General features: G+C 37.6%; 1 long non-coding RNA gene across 1 annotated transcript; it reads right to left on the bottom strand.

The window, feature by feature from the left end:
* Positions 1-322: 322 nt before the first annotated feature.
* On the bottom strand, positions 323-755 carry LOC149611580 (uncharacterized). Its single transcript, XR_016376410.1, has 2 exons — positions 594-755; positions 323-532 (listed from the first exon to the last, which is right to left on the bottom strand). It is a non-coding gene; the product is annotated as an uncharacterized LOC149611580 (long non-coding RNA).
* Between the last annotated feature and the right edge of the window lie 13,597 nt (positions 756-14,352).

Below are 14,352 nucleotides of genomic sequence, written 5' to 3'. Positions count from 1 at the left end.
GATATCCGGCTTTTGTTTCTGGTTATAACTGATGTGTTTTCAACATTTTCCATGTCTTGACTATTAACAGCTGGGTCATCTTCATTTTCCTGGTTCAATGTTTTTTATGTCTTCTTGGCAGGTTTACGGATTCGAATGGGTTTGTTTCTTAATACATTATCTACTTTGGCTACCAATTGATTTAAAAGCGACGAGTAGCCATTACCAATTATATCCGTTCCAGCCTTATCTTGCAAGCTATTTGGATATTCCACAACAAGTTTTCGGGCCACAACTTCCATATCCGCTTTTCTTGAAAGCATCTGATGCCACAAGGCGAACAAGTTCAATCCTCTGTGGTGGTGAAAGCCTTAGCGTCTCTAGCAAGGAATCTTCCACGTCCTTGGGAAGCAAGGATGTATTTAAGTGATAGGCCAAAAATTTGTAGGTGAAAAGCCAATATTGCTAGCGGATCCTAAGATTATCGGAGGTTCAAATGATGAAGTGGCAGAAGAGATTGAAGTACCAGGATTTTCAGTTGTTTCCTTTTGAGCTGAAATATATAATATTAAGCTTAACTTCTCACAACCGCAATGTGTTTAAATATAACTTACCTTTACAAACAATTAGGAATTTACGGGCTTCAATTGCTTTCATTATATCTTTGACATCTTCCTCCTGGATATACTGTAAATCTGTTCGTTGGTTTACACCCAATATTTCTAATCGTTCCAAGAGCTTGATGTTTTATCTTCCCCAAGTTGTGGAGCAATTTCCTTAATAATAGCTTCCATTTTATTTTTTCAGACCAAATGAGAAAAGAAAAAAAACGCAGCGGCAACCCAAAAAATAGTTTTATATTTTTTTGAGCTTATTTAAATAAAACATCAGGGGAAAACTATAGAATGCTTTAAATTCAGGGCTTTCACGTGTTTTCTAGTATATATTGAGGAGGTAGTAATCTGGTAATGCCAAATAAGGTACACATTCAACCTTTTTAAAATCTTCTGTTATTTCATACACACCGATATCATAAGAATAAATAGACTTGACGAGACTAAACACAAACAAGTTGGGAAACCAAAATATTACCTCTCCGAGTCAAGAGGAGGACTACTTACAAACTTATTTACCCAGATATGGAAATGTCTTATCCTTAGACATTTTAAATAATCCTTGGGGTAGTAACAAATTTTCTGTCTTGTCTTTCCGACTGGTTCACTTTACATGCTTCACGGCCCAATGCCTTATTAACCATTTGCGCGACTCGTGAGGATGGTTTATATCCTAACTTACACAGAAAAAAAGTGTTTAAGTTTGCAACATCTGAACATGTTTTAGAGTTAAACATTGGTGTGAGGTAATGTTTATTGCTTCAATGTTGATGTCTAATTACATCTCGGTTTCTCTATAAGGATCCTTATAATGTGTTCCAAATAGAAACACTTCTTATTTTATCACGTTTAAGAGGTAAACACAAAATAATCTTAACACTAAGCTAAACATCAACGATTGCCAGGTGTTATTTAATGTAACATGTTTTTAATACGTTGGTATATGGTTTCAATTTTTTAAATCTTTATTTTATGAAGAATTATATTTTAGAAAAACAATTAAAAAGTGGAGGTATATTTTACCACAAGGTGAATAATCTAAGTAGATTAAAATAATGTAAGCCACAATGACTTTCATTTTATATTGACAAAAGGACTTCTTTTACTCAAATTTTGAGGAAAATATATGTTTAAAGTGATGGTTCGACATGATGAATAAATAAGCTTTCTTCGCTTTAATAATAGAACAACATTTCCAACAGGTCGGCTAGATTTGTTTAAATAGGTATATTCCCATTGCGCAGAATGCCATTAGACCGAATCCGCCAAAGTTTCTAACGAATTTAGCCCAACCGCGGGTTTGATATTTACAATTCAAACGACGCTATTTGTCGAATTAAGAGACGTGAAAAGTCCTAGCGTTTTCAATACATTCGTACTGCCTTGGAAGCACCACTATTTGACGACTATGCAACAAGATGATAATAAAAAACGACCTCGGGAAGTTTTCAACATCGTGTTTTCTAAATATACAGGGTGTATCTGAAATGGACGTAGGAGCGAAAGTATTTGGGTTCCTGGGGCCAATATAAGGCGAAACTGTGGTATGACATTTTGTCGTACGCCAACCCATTTGGAAGTTACTTGAACCTCAAACTTGCTAGTTTGCATAAATCACAGCATGTTGATTTCGTCTAAAACAGTAGGAATTAAGCTCAAGATAAGGATGATTATTGCAAATCAGTGGTTGCCAGCTAAAACAAAAAAAGCCATAGAGTCAATTTATAAGGAGTAGAAAGTTGTACAGTTGGTGACTCATAAAGAACATCAATGTAAAATTGCATGTTACGATTTAGTGTGTTGAAACAACTGACCGATACTAACGGTAAACTGACAGCGATAAGTAGCGCAAACTAATAAGGAACACCGACATTTTGCTTCATTCTTCAAACAATCGAAAGGTTGCATTTAGTTTAAAGATTAGGTTAATGTTGCAACTTATCGAAATCGGTATTCGTGAATGAATGTTAGTGGGCGAATTTTTGGGATGAGATGTTGGGCAACGCCTGTTAAAACTGAGCAGTAAAATGCATAATTTGTAAAATTTAATCCTTATAAAATCAACAAATATTGAAGAAACCTAAATGTTGAAAATTTATTTGTTATGGTTCTAAGTGACCAAAAAAGGGAATATTCCTTTCTCCAAAAAATTACAGTGAGGGAGTAATGGCGTATTTTTGGGCCTCACCCGAAACTTCACCCGTAACAAATTAGGTACGCTATGTTGAATAGCGTACTTAGGAGTGGGCTTCATGAAACCTAACATTCCTTCTCAAGGTCACACACTACAAACTTGTTCGAGAAAGGGTTGGAAGGCTCGTGATTGGCCTACACTGATCACGAGGTACTGCCAAAAGTAATAGCAGAGGAAAATTTGAAGAAGAAATTTTCGTTCTTATTCTATGAAAATTTCCAATAAAAACGGTAAAAAAGGTTCTGCTTTTAAAGGTTCAGAGTGTTTTAAAACATGTAAAAAAATTACTAATTTAATGGAAACAAGACGTCGCCGGATATGTAGTCTTGCACACAAAACAAAATGAACGCTTTTGCAACCTTTCGATTGTTTGAATAATGAAGGAAAAGTCGGTGTTCCTTATTAGACTTCGCTACTTATCGCTGTCAGTTTCCCGTTAGTATCGGTTAGTTGTTTCAACAAACTTATCGTAACATGTTGTTTTACAATGATGTTCGTTATGAGTCACCAGATGTACAAATTTCTACTTCTTAAAAATTGGCTATGGCTATGAGGCTTTTTTGTTTAAGCTGGCAACCACAAATTTGCAAAAATCATCCTATCTTGAACCTAATTCCTACTGTTTTAGACGAAGTCAGCATGCTGTGATTTATGCAAAGTAGCAAGTGTTAGGTTCAAGTAACTTCCAAATGGGTTGACGTACGACAAAATGTCATACCACAGTTTCGCCTTATATTGGCCCCAGGAACCTAAGTACTTCCGCTCCTACGTCCATTTCAGATACACCCTGTATAATATTTAATTCATAGATATGATAGTCACTTAATCATTCAAAAACTGGGGTTGCAGAAGGATGAAAAGTTATTCTGTATTCCATCCAATACCGAAACGTACATTTCTTTCGGTATTGGAAAGCTACATTTCATCGACTCTCTGCGGTGTCTACCCGCTTCGCTCGAAAACTTAGTACCCAACATAGCGCAGGAAGGGGCTGATAAATTCCCCCGGCTACGTGAGTTTTATACTCCGGGACAAGTAGAGCTCATCCTGAGAAAATTATCATATCCATACGAATATATCGACTCGATTAAAAAGTTTGATGAATGTCAAATTCCTCCCAAAGAAGCGTATTTTAGCGCTTTAACTGGTGAAGGCATATCGGACGAAAGTTATGAGCATGCTAAATCTGTATGGAGAAGTTTTAATATTAAAAATCTCGGTAAGTTTTATTATTAATTAATATTAATTTAATATATTAAATTCTATTAAAACATGTAATTAGGCGAACTTCATGACCTTTACGTTCAAATCGATACGCTTCAACTCGCTACGGTCTTTGAAAAATTCCGTGATATGTGCAATGCAATATTACGGTATTGACTGTGCCCATTCATACACCAGACCTGGTAATATTTAAAACTTTAATGTAGTTTTCATTTTTATCGAAATATTTCCGCGCAGGGTTCGCGTGGCAAGCAGCGCTCAAAATGACGGACGTAAAATTAGAGTTGATTTTAGACCCTGACATTAATTTGTTCCTTGAACGGGGTATAAAGGGTGGGGTATCGATGATCTCCAATAGACACGCCATAGCGAATAATAAATACCTCGAAAAGTACGATTCTACCAAACCTAGCAATTACATTATGTATCTGGATTTAAATAATGTATATGGTATGTTTCTAAAGATTTTCAACCTCTTTAAAATAGATTGGTTTCTTATATTTAATTTATTTACTGAAGGAATTATGATGATGGATTTTCTCCCTATGAATGGATTCACTCGGGTGGAAACCGAAACTCTACTGGATAATGCTGAGAAAATCGTACTTAACACGTCTGACGAGTCTGGATACGGCTTTATAATACAGTGCACTCTGGAATATCCCAAATCAATACATAACGAACATAACTTCGTACCCCTAGCCCCAGAGTCAAAAAAAATTACTGTCGGTATGTTCTCACCATACTATAAATTGCTTATGGAAGAAAATGGAATGACATTAAAAGATACGCCGCCGAAATTAGTCCCCAATTTAGATACAAAAGAATCGTACGTCTTACACTATGGAAACTTGAAATACTACATAGAAAAGGGTTTGAAATTAACCAAGGTAGATAAGATTTTAACGTTCAACCAAGGGCCCTGGTTACGTCCTTACATCGTCTTTAACACCGAAAAAAGGAAGCAAGCGGCGAATGATTTCGAGAAAAATTATTTAAATACCTCGTAAATTCCGTTTTCGGTATGTAATTAAACACATATAAAATATCAATCGTCGCATTATTATTAATACGCACATTCTGTATAAGGTAAAACGATAGAAAATATGAGGAATAGAATACATTTTATTCTAACTTCCGACCCAAAGTTTGCTTCAAAAAAAGCGTCATCCCCAGCCTATAAAAGCTTTACGATGTTCCACCATGAATTAGTAGGCATTCAGATGATCAAAAAAACTTCGACATTAGACCGCCCAATATATACAGGTATTTCGACTGTTTCAAATAATGTACAATATCTATATCTAATATTTTTCCAAACAGGGTTTACCATTTTGGACCTGAGTAAAATCGTTTTATTCCGTTTTCATTATGATTTCATGAGAGCGAATTATGGAATAGAGCTCAGTTACAGTTTACAGATACAGGTAAATTTTCGTGTGAATATAATTAGTTTGTGTAATGTAAATTTTTTTATATTTATAGACAGTTTGATGTACAACATCAAAACCGAGGATGTTTTCCAAGATTTTTCTGAACATTCAGACCTTTTCGATTTTTCAGGCTATCCTAAAACACACCCACTTTATAGCGAAAAAAATAAGAAAGTCTTGGGTATGATTTTTATGTTTATATACTTTACAACTCATTCTAACCGCGATAATAAATTTAGGAAAAATGAAGGATGAGATGGATTCTGAGATTATCAAAGGTATGGCCCACCGTTAAATGAGAACTAGAGAAGTAGTAGGGACTATACAGATAGACATGGATCCAAGATGGCCGCCACCCCAAGATGGCCGCCCTCTCCCCATCCACCAAACTCAAACCAAACTTTTCAGACAAGTCTGGACTAGCCCGAGCTACTGCCTGTTAGTTTCAACCTCCCCATGACATCATCTTCTTAACTTAAACTAAAACTAAAAGCTATATTCAACCTTGACGTCATCCTGGTTCGAACCAGCTTTCTGTAAGCCTAAAGTTAATAAAAACACAGATTTTAAGACATCAAATATTTACTTTTTATAAGATGTACAGATATGCGTAATAAATAAATACAGAATATATATGACAAAATAATCAACAACCAGCAAGGATAAACAAACATGTTTTAAAGAGTTCATTTTTTTTCACGTTGAGCCTGTATCGTTATTTGACTCGGAAGTGCAATCGGCGGAGGGCCGTTTGGGTTTATTTTCTAATTGTTTTCTGCTTCGCCGCTCGATTTCGTAAAGAGTTAACAAAACGTTGACTATTAACCCGTAAACAAAAAAGAAAATGAGGCACAGCATATTGAGTCTGTTACGATAGTAAATGATATTTAAATTGCTAGTACGTGTTATATGTAACATACTAGCGAGTTAAGCGGCAGTTTTAATTGGACCCTATTTGTCGCATTAGGCGGAGCGTAAGTAAAGAGATAATATCATTGGATAGGTTAATTAAGGTGGAGTTAGAAAATAAGCCTATAATTATAAGTCTGACAAGAATAACAAATATAGAAATAAAAATTTTTTAATAACATACAATGTATACAATAAAAATAACAAATATTTATATGAAAACCCACCACCATTTAAAAAGACTAAACACCGGTCGAGCCGAACCCTCCACTGCCTCGTGATGTAGGGGTCAGACTCTAGAAACAACATAAAAATGTGTTACATGTTGAAACCTAAATTAAAAAAAACTTGAAAATATTTACCGCCGTTTCCACCGGTCTTAGCAATATAACCGGGGTAACTATCAATTGGGCAACTCTATTGCCCCGCCGGATAGTGTAGGCGGTGTCCCCGACGTTGGCGATGACCACTTTTAGGGGTCCCCGATAGTCGGCGTCTAGTATTGTTAAGAATTATTATACTTTTGGGCCTTATAAAATAACTAATAAACATACCTATCGTCCCCTCGGCAACAAACAGCCCTTGGGCCGTTAAGCTGCTACGGCCAACAATGCGGCCGTAGCTGTCCGCCGGCAGCATAACGCCTAACCCAGTCGACACAATTTTGATACCGTGAGGGTCGATTACGGTATCCACTGGACAATATAAGTCCAGTCCGGCCGACTGGGGAGTGGCACGACGGGGAGTAAGCGCTGCCGGATGGATTTTGATAACAGGCAGGCAGGGCAAACGAGGAGCGGTGGAAAAAGACATCTTAAAGTGGTTGGGACTGGTGTTTCAGAAACAGAAGTTAAACAACTGATAACTTTCATTTTGAAACACGGGGCTTATATACAAAATTAGCGAGGTCAAATATAATAGTGTCTAGCCAATACTTTCAAGATTCTTAAAATTCAATAAATAGCAAAAAGTTAATTAGATATATAGGCATAAAATTACAAAATCTCTCCGAGGTCTAAGTTTTTTTTCGTATGCAAAAAAATTGTCTAGGCGTGTTTTAAATAATTCAAACGAGATCATGTTATATAAAAAAAACCCTTTAGCGAAGGTTAAAAAGAAGTTACTTTGATAGATGCCTAAGGGAACAAATATTATTCGTATGCAAAAGCTTGTGTAGGCGTGTTTCAAATAATTAAATTTTGAATAATTCTCACGAGATCGCTTTATATAAGAAAAACAATTTATTAGTGAAGGTTAAAACTAATTACTTTGGGAGGGACGGAAATTGTTTTTTAACATGATTTAAATCTAAATAAATGTATATTAATATTAAACTATAGAGGTTATTTTTTATATAGATAGATATATTAATGTCCTCTTTAATCTTTAGTATCAACTTCGCAATAAAAAAATGTATTTTAGGTTAAATTAAAAAATAGCGTATCAGACATAATTATATTTTTTTTTAAACTCTTAATAAGAATAGAATAAGGTTGTGTTATAAAAAACCATGTCGGGGCCTGTATTCTAAAAAAATGGCCCTGAGATTTTGGGTATAAAAGCTCGAGCATGGGCATTGGGTTTTCACAATCGAACCAACAATGAACAAGTACCAAGAATCTCAATCTTTGTTCGACTCGCCACCAACATCTCCGGGCAATCGTCAAGAAACCAGCAGCGGTAAACGCACTATACACCAATTCCTCAAGCCTGACCCCGTGGAGATTCTCCTCGATTCCGACGACGAGGACTTTGTCCAAGACGTGCTCCAGAAACACGTCGTCGGCGTTAACGGTATCGAGGGGTCGTACCGGCTGAGGACCGACGGCCAGTACTTCGAGACAAAAGTCCCCCGCGAAAGGGGGATTTCTACGTAGATATTAGTATCTACAAATTTAAAGACATAAAGGACTCCCAAGCCGACAAGCTTTGGGAGTGCTCCCACAAACGACTTAAGCGAGTCGTTGACGGAAAGGACAAGGACGCCGTCAAACTCCTCAACGCCTTCCACCGGTTGGTGGACGACGTAAAAAACGACGCGGAGGCTAAACAGCAGCCGCCCAGCAAAGTAAGTATCTTATTAACAATAAATTTAAAAACCAAAACTTTGTTCCAATTTTTTTTTATTTCTGATAGAGATTCAAAAAATGAGTTCGAGCAGCGGCAGCAGCGGGAGTGACTCGGAGGGTAGTGAGGGAGAGGAACACGCACAGGTAAACCGATACTACACAATTGAGCGGCAGATTGACAAAACGAGTCGCAAGTGGCACTGTAAACAAATCGATTTGCGTATAGCTTTTAAAAATTTGGATGACATCCCAACAAGAGATTTTTTTCGAATTTTTCGAAAAATTCTCGACGAAGTTATACGCAAATTAGTAACCGAGAATCCCGGGTATAATCGGGTTCGATTTGTTTTAAGCTCCCCCGGATTGACGACCCCTGTAAATATTAAATTTATAAAAATTGACAAATTCACCAGTAAGCGAATTATGCGCACCATCTATAGAGTAACGCAATCTAGCCGGGACTTTGTCTTTAATGGGGAAGATTTTCAGTTTGACATAATTTTTTTAAACCTCGATGCGAATATAGGGACTTATTATAAATCCATTAAAAATAGAACTTTGGTTAATTTGGATTATTTTGTTAAACAAAATAACCAATTTATTTTTATGGAGAATAATGATAACCTTTGTTTTGCTCGGAGTTTAGTTCTGGGTAAAGAGCTGGCCGATCGCCATTTTTATCAACAAAATAAGCAAGGTCCGCCCTTTAACCTAGAAAATTTCCTCAAACTGAAACGCAATAGTACCCTTCAAGGTAATATTGCGAAAATCTTGCACCGAAAAGCCGGCGTCCCCGAAGGTTTGTTACTCTAGAAGATATTCAAAAATTTCAAAATTATTTAGCTCCCCATTATCGGATCGTAATAGTTGATGCTGCGAATAGTTTTACCATATTTTTCAAAGGACCCCAAGCTCCAAAATTTATCTATATCCTTAAAATTGGCGACCATATCCACCCTGCAAAAACTTGGCACGGCATGATGGGGGGTTGTATTTCTTGCGATTTATGCTTAAAATCTTTTTACAAATACGAATTGTTAAAAGAGCATAAATGCCCCGAGGATACAAATCCCTATATATGTTTTCGGTGTCAAGGAGAAGCTTTTCATTTAACCAACGAGGACGTTTTAAAACGTTGCGACGAATGCCACTGCTACTTTTTCCCTGGCCTCTGCTTCGAAACTCATTTACTTAATGGCACCTGCGCGAGTCAAAAACGATGTTTAGAATGCGGGCGACTGATGGGTGACGAGCACGACTGCAATCCCGAATGCTCTCAATGTAAAATAGTCCATCCGCCAAGCGAACATTTTGTTATGCCTTTGGAAACCAAAATGAAAGCCTCGCGGTTTATTTATTACGACATTGAGACTATTCTTAGAAATAATATCCACGTCCCCATTTTACTTGTTTGTGACGTAGAGACTGAAGCTGGCTTTGAAACCAAAATTTTTACGGCGCCAATTGCGTCGAGCAATTTTTAAATTATTTATTTAGCGTAGAGCAGGTAGTTTTGACTGGACAAAAACGTAAAACGTACCAACCGCGCTTTACTAACACGCAGGTAGTAGCTCATTACGCGAAAGCTTTTGATAACTTCTTAATTCTCAACGCTTTAGTTCATAGACACGTCACCCCTGCCGTTATTTTTGACGGCAGTAAAATTTTAATGATTCATCTTGAGGGACCTCAAATTAGATTCCTCGATAGCTTTAATTACATTAGTCAACCTCTGCGTAATTTCACCAGCATGTTTAGCCTCGGCGATGTGGCGAAAGGATTCTTTCCATTTGATTTTCATACCGAAGAAAATCTTAATTACATTGGTGTCATCCCTGAAGCTTCGTACTTTAACGTAGCTCAAATGAAGGCCAATGATTATCGAGATTTTCAAACTTGGTACGCGTCAATGGAAGGATCTATTTACAACATCAAAGAGGAGCTTATTAAATATTGCATTCAAGATGTCCGAGTCTTAAGACAAGGCGTCGAAGCTTTTAGGAAAATTTACGTAGATCTAACAAAATTAGACCCTTTTTGCTTAAAAAATATCACTTTGGCAGGTGCTTTAACCACTATTTATCTTAACAATTACTATAAACCTTACAGCATGGGTATTGTTCCTTCTAACGGCTATAACGCAAAATTCAATCACAGTCAGATTAGCTTAAAATATCTCGCTTGGGTGGAGAAAACAGAGGATATAAAATTGCGAACGGCGCTAAGCTATGGCGGTGAATATCGCGTGGGTCGCTATTTAGTCGACGGCTATAGCCAAACTCCGCCCAAAATCTACGATTTCCACGGTTGCTACTTTCACGGATGTCCATGTCAAAAACTTAATGCCTACAATACCCAACTCAAAGCCAGCAACAGATTTCTGTACGAGAGCTGTTTATTAAAGAGAAGATGGTCGGGTATGAATACACTTCCATCTTTGAGTGTCAATTTGCTAAGCTTTTAAAAGAAAACGCCGAAGCAAAGGCTTTCTGCAAAAGTTTAACTTTTCGACCTCAAATATCAGCCCGTAGCGCTCTCTATGGGGGGCGAACGGAAAATTTTGTTCTTAACTGCCACGTGCAAGGTGAGGAGAAAATTTTCTACAAGAATATTATTTCTTTGTATCCGAAAGTTTGTCGCGATTGTCCGTACCCTAGCGGCCACCCCATAATCTATAACAGAGATTTTGACAAATCGCCAGGGTGGTATTTTGGCGTTATGAGTTGTCGTCTGCTGGCCCCTCAAGATCTCCACATCCCCTTAATTCCCTTTCGCAGCGGTGGTAAATTAGCCTACGCCCTCTGTCGCACGTGTCTAGAATTGCGAGCGGAAATCTGCAATCACACTGTCAATGAACGGGCTTTCGAATCAGTCTGGCCAACGGTCGAAGTCTATGCCGCTATGGAGCATGGTTATAAACTCCTCGATATATTCGAGGTTTACCATTATCCAAAAACGGAATATTTCTTCGCCCAGTACATGACTGATTTCATCGCCTTGAAAGTGAAGAATTCCGGATTTCCCGCTCACGCGCAAACGCCTCTGCAAAAAGAGGCGTATATCGCTGATATAAACAAGAATGAAAAGCTTTCTCTGACAATGGCGGATATTCAATCAAATTCTTCCCTGCGTAATATCGCAAAAATTAATTTAAATTCTCTTTGGGGTCGCATGGCGTTAAATAAGGAAAGATTCGCAGCATCTTTATCAACATTTATTACGAATTGATACGATACGCGAGCGATTACACTCTGGAATTAGTCGATTTACGGCCAGTTACGGAGTCGATCGCTCTCTTATCGTACAAAGCCAAAAGCGATTACGTTTCGGACTACAAACTGGGGTCGGCCATCGTGGGGAGCTTCGTTTCTTGCTACGGGCGACTTGAATTGAACAAGATGCTGCTTCAATTGGACCGCGCAGCTTTGTATTGTGACACCGACTCCATAATCTACCGCCATCTACCGGGTGAGTTTGACATTCCAACTGGCAATCATATTGGTTGCTGGGCGGACGAACTCGGCGGTGATTATATAACTTCCTTTTGTAGTACCGGTGCCAAAAGTTACTCGTTTCGCACTAGCAAAGGAAAAGAAGTCAAGAAAATTAAAGAGTTGACGTTAAATCGAGAAAATCTTGAAAAACTTGACTTTGAAAGTGTGGCGATGAATCCGGAAAAGGAAGTTACAGTCAATGTCCCTTTTAATTTTAAACGGGACAAATACAAGCTACAGCTAGAGGCCGTTAAAATCACCAAAAGATTTCGCCAAACCTCGAATAAGAGATTGTTGAACGCCGATTCGACAACCAGTCGACCCTACGGTTTCAAAGAGGCAACACCCGCTTCAACATCTCTTTCGCATGAATTACGAGGCTAGGCGAAAGTAGTATAGGGCTACATTTCGTACTACGGTAGAGGTATAAAGTAGGTGCGTGGGAACTGGGTCATGGGAACTGGGTCATGGGAACTGGGTCAAGGGAACTGGGTCAAGGGAACTGGGTCATGGGAACTGGAGCGTGGGAACTGGAGCACGCCGCCGCCGCCGCGGTGAATCTTCGCGAGTTCCCCGCGAGTTCCTTCCCCCCTCACCCCCGCGGGGTTTACCGCGCGCGCCGCGAGTTCCTTCCCCCATTTTAACTTCGCGCGTGGCGCTAGTTTCGTACTATTCAATTCCAGGAAAAATTCTATTGTTAAATTCTTACTATCTACGTAGTGATTAATGCTTTTGGCATATATTCTATAGACCCATACTTATAGAGAGTATCATAGACTTATGGTGATAACTTATAGCGTATGAATACAGTTGTATTGTTATAGTGAAATCAATTCTAAATAAAGGAATAGGGTAATAGAATTTAAGCTTAGCAATAACAATGGAATCAAAATTAAGCCGAGTATATTACGATTCTGAAAACCCTCTTAGTTACGGAAGCGCAAATAAATTGAAACAAGGAGTAAAAATTATTTCAAAGAAAAAAATTGAGACTTGGCTTCAGTCTCAACCCACATACACTATTCATAAACCAAGGAGAATAAACTTCCCTCGAAATCAAACTTATGCTACAACAGCTGATGAAGTATTTCAATGCGATCTAATTGATCTACGACGTATCAAAAAGCATAACAAAGATTTTCAATACATTTTGACTATAATAGACGTATTCTCAAAATATGCCTGGGGTTTTCCTTTAAAGAATAAAACTAGTAGAGAAGTTTTAAGCGCATTTCAGAAAGCGATCAAAGAGAGAAAGCCTTTGCGTATTAATGTTGACCAAGGCAGTGAATTTCTATCAAAATTGTTTAAAGAATATTTGAAGAAAGAGGGTATTCAACTCTATACAAGTGTAGGAAGGATAAAGTGCGGTGTTATTGAAAGATTTAACAGAACGTTAAAGGATAAAATATTCAAACTATTTACAAGAACGAAAAAATATAATTATATTGGTAGTTTGCCAAAAATCATGAAGGCCTATAACTCTAGTACGCATTCAAGTATTGGTTTCGCTCCAAAAGATGTTAATATCGAAAATGAACATTTAGTATGGCAGCGTTTGTATGGCAATCAAAAACCTGCTAAACCCCCAAAGTTAAAGATTGGTGATTTTGTCAGACTGTCAAAGAGTAAACCTCTTTTCGAAAAGGGTTATAAAGGTTATTGGACGAGGGAAATATTTACCGTATCAAAAGTTCTTTACAGAAATCCAGTTTGTTACGTAGTTAAAGATTACAACGACGAAGAAATAAGAGGTGCCTTTTACGAATGCGAACTTCAAAAAGTAGTCTACTAATATATGTCTATTGGCAAATAAATAAATGTTCATTTTAATCTAGTTAACCATGTCGAACGATTCATTTTATGTTACACTCGTAAGTTCGGCTTCTATGAATGTCTTTCCGGATAACACGCAATCTCATTTTAAAGTTCAGTTACCAGCTCCTTTAAACTTAGTTGGTAATTGGCATGTGGGGCTTGCCGAAGCATTTTTACCCCAGGCCTGGGATAATGTATCCGGCGAGTATTTATATTTCAATGCTGGAGTACATGACTATACTGAAAACAGCTGGGACCAGTATAAGATACAACTTGTCGCGGGAAACTTGCGTGGAGACGAATACGATGTTTATAAGAGTTTAATTAAATCTATTAATAATACCATACCCCTCGAAATACGACGGTCGGTTTATATGTTTATCACCTACAGTGATGACAATGAGAAGGCTTTTTGCGCTCTGAGAGCTAAAAATGGATATGAAGTTCAAATACCGGAAGAAATGGGTAAAATCTTGGGCTTACCCTTCATGGATTGGATCAAAGAGAGATACACTTTTCCCGAAGAACTGATTAAAAGAAAGAAAGACGATCCTTTAGAACTAAATAGTTCCAATAATTTTTTACATATAAGAAAAAGAAAAGGCCCAACGAATCCAA

This window comes from Phalangium opilio, unplaced genomic scaffold (genome assembly GCF_054372755.1).
Source record: "Phalangium opilio isolate 3A_F unplaced genomic scaffold, DU_Popi_V2 ptg000246l_1, whole genome shotgun sequence".
Lineage (NCBI taxonomy): Eukaryota > Metazoa > Arthropoda > Arachnida > Opiliones > Phalangiidae > Phalangium > Phalangium opilio.
This window is presented reverse-complemented; position numbering and strand designations above follow the sequence as displayed.